The following is a 13581-nucleotide window of genomic DNA, read 5'->3' on the forward strand; positions in this document are numbered from 1 at the left end:
CTATACATTCCTTAGAAATGTTGCTGTCAAATTGATTACCAGTAACTTTGTTACGTGACCCTCAAAGATTCCACCTCTGGCTATGTATGCTGATCTCTCCTCCAGCACGTCCGCTGTGACCTTTGCCAGATGGAGGTGACGTCTGACCCAGTTGTATGAGTCGACTGAAACGTGCCTTCCAATAAAGAATTAGGTCAACGACAGACACTAAAAAGTGTGGAAGTCTGAGGGTGTCACTTTCTATTATAGCAGGTGATCTATGGACTCTTAAATACTCTATGTAGCTATAACTTTTTGGCTAATTCATACAAATGAGGCTACTAAAACTTTCAGGGAACTAAATCTATACATAGATATATAGTATATATATAGTATATACTATATAGTATATAGTATATATATATATATATACAAACTTAAACCATTTAAGCAGAACTGGATTTACACTTGATAAGGCCCTAAGCAATCTGAGAACTGGCCCCCCACCCTGTTATAAACATAAATCAAATTTTCCTTTCTTTAAAATTAATGTAAACAAAAATCATTGGAAACATTTCTAGAGAGTTTCTAGTGGGGCTTTAAGTTATAGTTTATGTCGGTATGGGTAAATCCGGCACTGTATTTAAGCGTGTTTGTTTTAATAAGTAGCTCCAGATATCCAACCAAAATCTTGTAGAATCGTTGTCAAATACTTTGATGCTCTTCTCAGCCTCTCTGCTCTGCCTTCAAGGCTTCTTGTTCTACTACGTTATTCGGGTTGCAAAGCCTCTCAACTCCGAGAGCTAAAGGGGGAAGACGTTTCTGAGCAGTCACTCGACTTGGTATGGTAGCTACGATGCAGTACGCCGAACGGCCCAGTTTCTTGCCAGAGCACTACGTGAGGATTGAGTCCTTCCTGCTCTGTTTTTCCAATAGGAGTTCATCTCAGGTTGCAAAGCCTCCACCAATTACCAGCCACCAACGCAAGCATGTCGATTTAATTAAATAAGCTTTAGCAGAACGATGCGTTTCAAGAAACTGACAATAGTATAAAGTTGGAAACATTTCACACAATCTGGTATACAGTTAAGTTTCCATTGTTTTGTTTTTAATTCAAACTTTAAATTTCGATATAGCTTACAAATTTATTTCATCTAATAAACATACTAACAAACAGACAGATCAACAGACAGATCAACAGACAGATCAACAGACAGATCAACAGACAGATCAACAGACTTATCAACAAACAAGTTCGGAGTGTTCTCCTCCTAAGCAATAATGATAGAAAGATATGAATTACGTCAGTGTAGACAGAACTATATTATTTTAATTTACACAGAATCAAATTTCTTTTAAAAACAAACTATGAATTTAAGCCTTGTGAATGTTGACAAATAATGAGGCGAACACACAAAACATCCTAAAAACAACACTCACATTTTATACCAATTTATCATATACTATACAAGCAGTACCCACCGGCTACTCCCATCGATAAGTTCCCAGGCTTTAAAGTGTTCATTATGCTCGAACTTCTGTTCTTTTTCGTCATTTTAACCAGCAACTAACATACCTTTTTTAGTCCATGAATTTGTGTAACCACGCTCTCTCTCTCTCTCTCTTTCTCTCTCTCTCAAATTCGCCCTCTCTTTTTTTGCTCTCTAGAACCACCATTTTGTTTCGTTTTTTTCCTGCGCAACGTAATTTCTCCCACATAAACTTTTGACTTCATTTGGAAAGACCCGCTTTATAGTGCGCCCCAAGCATATACACGCTCTGATATTTCGGTAGCGTTAATTTTAGTAGCACTTTGACTTATCCGCATCTGCCCCCACCCTTTTTCCTACAACAAAACGTTTTGGTCCTTCGTACACATTCCCGTTCCTATTTCTGCATTTCTTTTGGTATTGTGCTCTTTACATAACAAGAAATCTCAATTTGGTTTTATTCATTGTAATCTTTAATTTGACCACTTTTGAATGTAGCGGAATGACAATGGATCTAGAATGATCTTTTTAATGCTATTATGATAAGTTTTTTTTTTTTTGTGTTTTTTTTTACAGTGTTACAAAGTACCATTACTTGCTCCCTCTCTCTCTCTTTCTAAGAAAAAAAAACAGAAAAAAAAAGACTCATTAATGCTATTAGGACTGGCCTTTTCGAGGAAATACCGAAAATAAAATACAAAGGTTTGATAGAGCTTGCGGTTTTCCGCGAATGGCGGTCGTCAGGTTGCGAATCTGTCAAAAGGTGTTCTTAGTGAGCATCCAGGAAGTAGATATTACCAATGTACGAAATTGGATTTGGTTACATGCGGTCGTTTAAGAGATCTCGTTATCAATGAGTGGTATTTTCGCAAATTTAAACCGTTTATAAAACAGACTATTTTAATTTAAACATAGAGTTGAAACAAATAAGTGTAATGGTCCCTGGTCCCTGTTCATTTATGTTTAATATATGTATGTATCATATTTTATTTTACACTGAGATATAACTGTGTGAAAAAACAAACAGTTTTAGAGCCTCTGAAGTCAAGCAGTCCCCGACTTACCGGATGAAATAAAAAAAATAGCGTGCTCACTTTTATTCCCATCTGTCGCTCACTCTACGCGTGACAATGTTCACGCTATCTGACAATCTCAAATTTCACACTCTTTCTTCTTGTATACTTTTATATCTATCCATCATGTGTCACAGTGTGACAATATCATAAAGATCACGGCTGATTTTCTATCAAAAGTTTGGAGTTTAATATTCATAGCTGTCAATCTACTTTGTACAGTAACTAGAACAAAAAAAAAAGCTAATTTCTAATTACTTATCTAGAAATCTAGACTAAGCTCGTATCTCATCGGGTTAGTGTTATAAAATATATGTGTATATCTACTTTTTATCAAAATGCAAAAATATACAGAAAAAAAAACATATATATTTATATACTAATTTGAACTGTCATTGTGATGGAACTTAGTCTGAATCCTGCACGCTACAGACACCCTAGCAGTCGTGCCGAATGTTTAATCTAGTTATTCTATAAGAATCTTTTTGTTTAATTTCTGAAGAAATAAATGAAAGAAAAAAAAAAGAAGCAATTTCGCTAATGCAGTTATTAATGTGCTTAAAATATACATTCTTCAATCTTGAAGTTTATTATTTTCTATCTTGAAGTTTACAATTTTCTATCTTGAAGTTCACAATTTTCTATCTTGAAGTTTAAATTTATTCTTGAAGTTTTCCCTCTTCTATCTTGATTTTACACTCTTCTACCTTGAAGTTAACAATCTTCTCTTTGAAGGTTACAGTCTTCTTTTGTGAAGTTTACAATGTTCTAATTTTAAATATATAATCTTCTACTTTGAAGTTCACAATCTTCTATCTTGAAGTTTACAATCTTCTATCTTGAAGTTTACAATCTTCTATCTTGAAATTTACAATCTTCTATCTTGAAGTTTACAATCTTCTATCTTGAAATTTACAATCTTCTATCTTGAAGTTTACAATCTTCTATCTTGAAGTTTACAATCTTCTATCTTGAAGTTCACAATCTTCTATCTTGAAGTTTACAATCTTCTATCTTGAAGTTTACAATCTTCTATCTTGAAATTTACAATCTTCTATCTTGAAGTTTACAATCTTCTATCTTGAAATTTACAATCTTCTATCTTGAAGTTTACAATCTTCTATCTTGAAGTTTACAATCTTCTATCTTGAAGTTTACAATCTTCTATTTTGAAGTTTACAATCTTCTATCTTGAAGTTTACAATCTTCTATCTTGAAGTTTACAATCTTCTATTTTGAAGTGTGCAATCGTCTATTGTATCTCGTTTCTAATGTATAGAGTTTCACTTATCGGTACATTTACTGTTTCTAGTCATGTGACCAGGCCTAGTGTTATAACGTGGTTTTACGAACTGACCAGCTCGCTGGTCCATCATTGCACAAGTTGACTTCTTCAAGTTTCAGTGACCTACTTTCTGGTCCACCATTGCCCCGAGTGACAACATAAAGTTCTTCTGAGTGACCAACTGTCAAGTGAAGTGCTACCGCGGTCTAGTTTGAGCCCCCCGACAGTCTGGAAATAAAACCACGCTAAGTGTTCATTCATGGGTAGTCTTGTGACTTCAATAATACAAGCCCAAAACATCGTTACCAGAGAGTTTACACATTTTCTTCTGGGGTTTTTATAGAAGTCGGACAGTATTTTTTCAAACTTTATAATAACTCAGTACGTTTATCTGTCTGTCTGTCTGTCTGGCAAGATTTTTTAAAATGTTTTTTCTCCCACTTCCCACTCTCCGATCAGGTTAAAACTTTGCATAATTATTTATTGCCGACGACTACACACGAATCAATTAAACAATTAACCAATTATGTATTCTTTTTTAATAAAGAAAAAGAAATAATTATTGAAGTAGTTAGAGATATGTCAGTAATTGACCAGTTCTTTCCCTTATTTACGCTTTATTTTTTTTTTAAAGTATTTTGTTCTGTTTGCATGTTTTCAGAATATTTTCATTAGCATCTTTCACGTCTGCCGCTACCTCAGTCACCAATGTTTATCACTTTTCTTGCAGTTGTATTCGCTGAGGCGTGTAGGCTGTGGCCTATGGGACACATTGAATGGTAGTCATTGTTCAGAGTGAACATCTCTGTCGTATTCTGGAACTTGATTCTAATTTGTTACTGTCTGACTGCACAAATGTTACTTTCACTACTCTCTTTTCTATTTCTCTCTTTTGCTAGTTCTCTCTCTCTCTCGTACATTTCTCTACTTCTCCAGTGATTCTCTATTCGGTATAATAGTTTTAGTTCCTAATTACACCAGACAAGAGCTTCAAATACATTTTACTAAAGACGATTGTGAAAAGTTTAAACGTCAATTACTAGCAAATGCTATTTTGGACTACATTTAGTACAAGTCAACTCTCAGCTTGGTCATTCTTTATTGGAAAAAAAAAGGGTCTGAAGCAACAAAAAAACAACAACTGGTGTACACGGTTCTCATAATCTACGCTAACGATTTTTCAAGAAATTTGAAAGTTTATGTACATCTTTGTGAAAAGAAGTTCTAGCTAATTAATTGCCGTAGAGCAATTCTGGTTTTATCATTATAATTTTAAGTATAATAATCTAATGATTAGATTTGGTCAGGAGGTCTAGGAATACTTTATGTTGAAAATACATAGGTCAGTGGGTATGGCCGAGTGTCTTCATTAAAAAGTAAACTAAAGAACTAGACGTTCAGGAATATCTTGCGCACCGTCTCTTAAGTCTGGATCTAGAGGTCTGTCACTAAACTAGACAAATCTAGTCATCTATCTAGATCCAGTACTCCCGTCATTTTAGTGTATTTTACCATGTGTGGATCTGTAGCTGTATCACTATACTAGAACTTTATATTATTTACAGATGCGCTTAAACATGATTTATTTTCGGAGGGGCTGCGGAATTGTGACGGTGTAAAAATGTGAGATCTATCAATTCTTTGGTTATTTAAAATAACGTTTAAGCTCCTACACAAGTCTTCAGCTGCATCAAGGGAGAAATGGTCGTTAAAAAACATTTGTTTTTGTTATTTTTTGAAATCTGAATCTTTTAGTAGATCAGAAAAAAAAGAATCACAAAAAAGACAAAGATTTTTTTTTTTCAAATTGTTCATTAAACAAATAAACAAATCCCCTAATTGATACAAACTCTTGGAGTTTATAAAGCGACTCTTGAACAAATGAAATGATGTCACGTGACATTGTCTGGTTAATGCAAAGATTTAATCAAATACATCCACCGTACGGACTGAATTCGTTTCTAGAACATCGCACAAACGAAAATACAAACTTTATGTTTGCTAATCAGTTGTGCGTGTGTGTGTGTGTGTTTTATCAAACTCATCAATCTAATAAAATTAGAACCATTTTTATCTTTCTGAATGGCTGAGTCATCACATTTCTGTGTGTGTGTGTGGTGGGGGGGGGGAAATATTAATTTTTTGTCATAAAAAAATAAACAAATCAAATAAAGTCAAAAAAAAAAAAAATCTATTTCGTTGGATTATTCTTGGCAATCCTAATGCGATTCTATTATATGCTATATTTTTATAAATGGGATGATTTATGCTATATTATAATGGACGCGCTTGTATTGGGTGTGTTATAGCATAATATAGTGTACATAGAGAATTAGATTCGAAAACAAAGAAAGCAACTGAATACTTTATTCCAATAGAGTTGACTTTTTGCGACATTGGAAACAGAGAAGAGGTCAAGGTCGATGGGTCACGAACTTTCAGGATTCATGTTGATGTCATAGGGTTCTACGGTAGGGCTCATGTTAGATTCGATTTGGACTTTTTATTCCAATACCGCAAGTCTCGACTACTGATCAACTTCATTTTCACTCCTTTGTTACTTCTTCACTTCCTCTCTCTCTCTCCCTTTCTCTTTCTATCTCTTCCTTTCTTTTCGTCTTAGATGTAGACATGCGCTTAACCATGATTGGGGAGTGAGTAGAGATTAGAGCTGGTAAAAAATGTTCTGTTTTTTTATCCAGCATTCATTACTTATTCAGAACAACGTAACCGCTCTTACAAAACATTATTCGCCTTATATAGGAGGAATTGCTGTAAAAAAAATGCAATGAAGAAACAAAAAACTTTTTTTTTGTTACTTGTTTAAAATGCCTCTTATTAGTTTGCAAAATATGCCTGGTGGTGGAAACTGAGGGATGGAAACAATCTCGCTAAAAACTCTAAAAGATTTTCCAAGAAATTTGACAGTTCATCAGTTCATGAGAAGAGATTGCTAGCTAATTCACTAAATAGTGAACACTCCGATTTGACTATAATAATGTTTTAAAAATATAATCAACTTAAAATTAAAGACGTCAGTGGAAATTCCTCATGTATTCAGATAATTCACCATGTATTCAGATAATTCACCATGTATTCAGATAATTCACCATGTATTCAGATAATTCACCATGTATTCAGATAATTCACCATGTATTCAGATAATTCACCATGTATTCAGATAATTCACCATGTATTCAGATAATTCACCATGTATTCAGATAATTCACCATGTATTCAGATAATTCCTCATTTATTCAGAAAATTCACCATGTATTCAGATAATTCACCATGTATTCAGATAATTCACCATGTAATCAGATAATTCCTCATGTATTCAGATAATTCACCATGTATTCAGATAATTCCTCATGTATTCAGATAATTCACCATGTATTCAGATAATTCCCTATGTATTCAGATAATTCCCCATGTATCAGATAATTTCCAATGTATTCAGATAATTCCCCATGTATCAGATAATTTCCCATGTATTCAGATAATTCCCCATGTATTCAGATAATTCCCTATGTATTCAGATAATTCCCCATGTATTCAGATAATTCCCCATGTATTCAGATAATTCCCTATGTATTCAGATAATTCACCATGTATTCAGATAATTCCTCATGTATTCAGATAATTCCCCATGTATTGAGATGGGCACAACCAAGATTTTTTTTCAGGTGAAAGGGGGGGGGGAATTATGGTGGAATTTCTTTTTCCTTTTATTTCATAATTAAACATTAGTTTTTGATAGCCAAGTTATTACTCTTATATATAGTAATGGTCTCCGTCGCTGAGATACTTTTTTTTTAAACTTATGTGGGTTTTTAAAAATATTTTTTAAATTTTATTTTTAAAATTGTACTATTTACTGTTCTCTATTCTGTCTATGGTTTTGATCTATAGTCAAGTGATATATAAAAGAAACAGTTGATTTATAGAAAGGATAATAATAATAATTTATTTTGGTCATTTACCTTTAGTAAATGTAAATCTTATTACCATTCATAGATTGTTCACTGTGGCTTTTATTCCGGGCATACATAGGTCTCACCAGCCAAACGAGGAGGCACAAAACCCCAGTGCAAAGCCCTCAGCCCCCAGGATGACAAAAGTGGTCATCATCGAACCACGAACGACGAACTATTTATATACTGTGACTGAATAAAGGGATGCTCATACAATAATAGAGATTCAATCTTTCAGTAATTTTTTTTTCTTTTTGCATAAGTATATTAAAGGAGAATGTAATGAAGTCAATATTCAGTTCACTCGAGAGATTCATGTCAGATATTTCCAACTCGCTCTTCATAATACACTTATAAAATAGGGTTTAATGAACCTAATCTAATTCACTCACAGCTGATTATAATTATGTGTAGCATATATTTATCTATGTAAAGTTGTAAAGTTCCCCTTTGAGACAATGCGATCTATAAAGCAGATGATGTTAAGGTCTTCTGTTTTTCTGGTCAACGAGCAGGGTGTGATGTGACACCCTGCTCTTAACCACTAAGTCACTGCGCCCTCTTTTAAGTACGTAAAACGTTAGAATATCTTATTATGAGCACATACTGAATTGACAGTCTCATACTATAAGAAATGCATTATGGAAACCTTTCCCACGTGTAAAGTGTAAGTAACAAACAATCTATCTAACGATGTATCTAACAAAAGTCAGTTCTCGTCCCAAAGCTCACTTATATTTGTCTCAATTATTAACCGTTTATCTCTACGCAGTGCTGAAATATGCAAATATGCCAAAAAAATTTTTTGTCCCATGCATAGTGTTAGTAGACTAAAATAAATTAATTTGTACGCACTACGGTACAGTAACCTAAAACGAAGTATCAAAAGCACCCCTTTCAATATTCGCTGATTCGGGTCAAATCTCAGTAAATATCCAGATAATGAAGTTCGGGAATTTTAGGAAGCCCCTGAGTCCACCCAACTCTAATGGGTGCCTGATAATCGTTGTGAAAATTAAAGGCGTTGTGCTAGCAACATGACACCCTGGCCAATCGTTGGCTTAAGAAACAGATGGCCCTTTTATCATATGCATTATACTTTGCAAAGTCTAAAAGGAGTGCCTTATTATTTTTTTATTATTTTCATTCCTAATTTTAATTCATGGCAATACTATGGCTTGAAGATTAAAACTTTCCACACTAGCAAGTTCACCTTTTATTTTGTAATTAAAGTGAAACAATAAATTTACAAAACTCGAGATTTAGATGTTTGTCTTCTAATTTTCATCTGTTCTTTGTTTTGCTTATACAAATTTGAAATGAAATGTAAGCCAAGTCAACTTATTCAGATGTTTATGAATTTAAAATAATATACATAAACTTATACAGTTTTAAGTCATGTAGATATTATAATTCGATAGAATAGTGCAATGTACTGCTTGTGATATCTAACTAGACTTACCGTAGCATAATGTTTGGTATATATACGATCTACCTACGAACCAATTGACATATTTTTTAAAAAAAAAAAAGCACAAGTCCCACTAATAAGAACACAGGAAATAGTCTATCCGAACGCTATCAAAAGTAGATATGGAACTGAGGGATGTGGACATCGGGAATGCCCGCTCTAGTCCAGTACAAGTATCAAGCGATAGCAGGCACGAGCTGTATCGTGCATTCCCCTCTTTTCCACCTCGCTGTCGTCTGCCCTGCACGCGTGGTGGCTACCCGGCGATGACATCTGGGAACAAATGTTTTTATAATACACTTCAATGTGCTTGTTCAATGAAGTAGTTGTTTCCACACATCATATACAACCATACAGAAACACACATACAAACGAAGGATCTATTTACAACTCACTCTGTCTGTCTGGTCAAATGTTTGGACATATTCATTCTCTCACACCCGTTTTTGGATCAAGTTAGAACTTTGCAAAGTTGCACAAGTATTCATTGGCTTAAAATACATACATGAATAATAAAAATGTTACCAGTTGGTCAATTAATTACTGCTAATTAATTATTTAGCTTTATACCAACAAGGAAAATTAATCCTTTAGTATCCACATGTGTGGCTAAATATGTAGGTCTTTTCCCTCCTCGATAACTGTACACGTTAGTTATTCCACACCCATTCTTGGATCAAGAAACCTATTTTACCTAAACCAAAAACATGAATTAATAAAAAGGTTCACCAATAAATCAATCGATTATTGGTAATTAATTATTTTGTTTGATATTGGATAAGGGAATTAACGTCTACATTATTGAGAAATATAGTTGTAATTGCAGAGCTCTTCCCATTAGAATTTTTTTAAAAGGATTTTTAGAATTTTGATTGTTTAATGCGGCATACAAAAACTCACAGAAACAGACATACTAAATGAAGGATCTTTTTAATAAACCATGTTTACCTTACCCTTTACCTACCCTTTACCTATCCTTTACCTATCCCTTAGTCTGTTGGACCGTTGGGGCACCAGGCAAGATTTGTCGACCGTCTTTCTCCATTCCTCCCTTTTTTTTGCCTTGTTAAGAACCTCTCTCAATGGCAGGCCCGTCCATTCTTTAATGTTTTCCTCCCATCGCTTTTTCTGTCTGCCTCTTCTTCTTTTCCTGGCACTGTTCCCTGAAGGAAGGTCTTTGCGAGCCCCGTAGATCTTGTAATGTTGCCAAAGGTTTTAAGCTTTCGTCTTTTTACAATAGTTAGCAGGTCGTCATGAGCTCCGATCGCTACAGTAACCCTGTCTCTGATTTCTTGGTTTGTGATGCGGTTTTTGAATGTGATGCCTAGGATCCTTCTGTAGCATCTAAATTTCATTGCTAGGATCCTTCTCTCAAGCTCTGCATTCAACGTCCACGACTCGCAAGCATATAAAAATGTGGCCATGACCAGAGAGCTTGTACGTGACGTTTTGGCGCCGCCGTTTTGGCGACGCCGTTTTGGCCCCGCCGTTTTGGCGACGGGACGTTTTGGCGCGAGCCGTTTTGGCGACGGGACGTTTTGGCGCGAGATATCATTTGACGATTATTTAACAAGCACGTAGCTTTTATAACAATGTTTATTTCACTCTACCATAATATTGTATCTATAGTATGAATTCTAACACCGTTCAGCGAATTTTTTTTTTAATTATAAAGGTTTTGCTTATTTCATGAATATAGGCCTATAATAAGTCAGATTCCTGAATGGTAATGACATGCTATAATGTGAGTTCTGCTAATCGCACTGGATGACATTTTTGGATTTCTTTCCAAAAGAGTTATTTTTATTTGACATTAGTGTAATATACGAACTAGCTAAGTATCACACTTTAATATAACAAAAACCATGTTAGCATCTAAAGCTCTATTACGCTGAATGACGACAATAACTCCACACCTAGTAAAGACACGGAATGTGGTCAGTACAAACTCTAACGTGAAAAGATATATTTTGAGAAATTGGGTAGGGGTGATTTGGGTGACACATCTCGCATTGACGCAGGTAGAGTTAAACAAATGAAGACAAGACCATCACCGAGCACTGGTCGTTGGCATCATGCGTCTGGCGATCATCTCCTTGGGAATGGTCATTACATGTGACACCTATCCCGCCCCCTCTCTTCTGCTCACATTTCACTCCTTGTATATACCCCTCCCCTCTCTCACGCGATTTTTGTTTTTAATTTTAAAGTAATATATTTAAAAACTTTTTTGAAAATAAAAGTGTGCCTCTTAATAAGCACACATACACAAGCCAAAATGTTTATTTAAAAAAATGATGGCAAAAACTAACACACATTTACATTAAGTACGTGAAAAATATGTCTTAACACAAACACTCATGCAAAACATAGATATGAATAATTCTTTTAAAAGAAATAATACAATAAACGTACATAATGTATTTCGCGCCAAAACGTCCCGTCGCCAAAACGGCTCGCGCCAAAACGACCTTCGCGCCAAAACGGCTGGGCCAAAACGGCGGCGCCAAAACGGCGGCGCCAAAACGTCCTGCTTCGCCAGAGAGCGCATCAGTCTGATTTTGGTGCAGAGGGCTAAGCCCTTATCTTTCCATATTATTTTAAGTTTCGAAAGGGCTGCTGTAGACTGTGCTATTCGGGCCAATAGTTCGGGTTTTGTTCCCTCATCTGAGACAATAGCTCCGAGGTATTTGAAGCTGTAAACACTAGTTAGCTTTTCACCTCCAATACTGATGCCTCTTTTAAAGCCCTGGTGGATATTGGTCATGATTTGAGTTTTTTCGGCATTCATTTGCATGCCATATGCAGCGGAAGTCATTTCAATGCGCATCACCAGGTCAGCTAGTTCTTCTTCTGTCCCTGCTAGGCCGTCAATGTCATCTGCGAAGCGCAAGTTAGTAATTCTTCTTCCTCCAATGCTAACAGTACCTTCATAGCCCTCGAGGGCATCTTCCATTATCCTTTCAAGGAAGATATTGAAAAGTGTTGGTGACAGTAGGCAGCCTTGTCTTACTCCAACTGTGGGTTTGAACCAGTCCCCAATATTATTGTTGAAGTACACCGCACTGGTGGCATCCTTGTAGAGGTTCTGGATATCTTTGATTATGTTTTTATTAATGTTGTACTTTTCCACTGTCGCCCAGAGTGCTCCGTGCCATACTCGATCGAAAGCTTTCTTGAAATCAATGAAGACATGGAAAAGATTCTCTTGGTGTTGGAGATATTTCTCACAGAGTATTCTGAGGTTTAGAATTTGTTCTGTTGTGCTGCGACCTTGTCTAAAACCTGCTTGTTCTTCTGATATGATGTTGTCTGCTATCGGTTTTAGCCGGTTTAATATGATTTTTAACAGTACTTTGCTGGGATGACTTATGAGGCTGATGGTGCGATAGTTTTGACAGAGTTGTAAGTTGCCTTTCTTTGGAAGGGTTATTATGAGTGATTGGGTCCAGGGTTTGGGCCAATCTCCTGATTGCCAGATCTTGTTGCAAATCATATAGAGTTCGTTTATCATAGTTTCTCCTCCCGCCTGAAGAAGTTCACCAGGAATGTTGTCAACTCCAGCCCATTTTCCCTTTTTCGGGGCTTTTACTGCTGCTGCTACTTCCGAGCGAAGAATCGGATAGTCGTCAATGTTGGAGACTGCCGGGACATTTAGTATCTCTGGATCTCCTGAGATTTCAAAGTTATACAACTCTGAACAGTATTCCGTCCATCTTTTCAACACATCTTTGTCCTCCGTTAAGCATTAGTTGTTTTTGTCTTGTATTGTGTTGGTTCTTCCATAAACCATGTTCAACCTCACACAAAAAACAACAACATACAAGCATATATACATGACTGCCTGTTTGTGCAATTATCTGTATAAGGAGAGGAACATCCGAAATTTTAACTCTGTATCTCCGTAATTAGTTTTCCACGTTCTGTCAGAATTGTTCATTTTTCACATTTGTACATTCTACCCTGTTGTGATTAAGCTTCAATATAATTTTTTTTGTAATCAGAAAACGTTACTATTGGTCTAGATTTATAGGAGAATGCATGCTCTTTTTTATAACAAGTATTACTTTCTGAAACCAAAAATTAATTTAATTTAATGGGGTCAAATCAACGATGGTATCGTCAATTAGGAGAGAAAGAGTTAAAACAAAACAATAGACAGTGGCGTAGCAACATGGCGTGAAGAGACCGAGGACCGTTTAAAGAAAAATAAATGACGCTGACTGTAAGAATTTTTAGATATAACTAAACAATCTTTGTATGTTTATTGTCTTTCAATTAAATACAGAAAAAAAGAAGAAGAGAAATA

General features: G+C 35.4%; 1 protein-coding gene across 1 annotated transcript in view; it reads right to left on the reverse strand.

Moving 5' to 3' along the window:
* Positions 1-9423, reverse strand: part of LOC106062254 (guanylate cyclase 32E-like) — a 160106-nt gene extending 150683 nt beyond the window's left edge. The window contains exon 1 of the mRNA XM_056021489.1: positions 9264-9423. The gene's annotated coding sequence lies outside the window, so the exon portion shown is untranslated. The remainder of the gene's footprint in view (positions 1-9263) is intronic.
* Between the last annotated feature and the right edge of the window lie 4158 nt (positions 9424-13581).

This window comes from Biomphalaria glabrata, chromosome 2 (genome assembly GCF_947242115.1).
Source record: "Biomphalaria glabrata chromosome 2, xgBioGlab47.1, whole genome shotgun sequence".
NCBI classification, from domain to species: domain Eukaryota; kingdom Metazoa; phylum Mollusca; class Gastropoda; family Planorbidae; genus Biomphalaria; species Biomphalaria glabrata.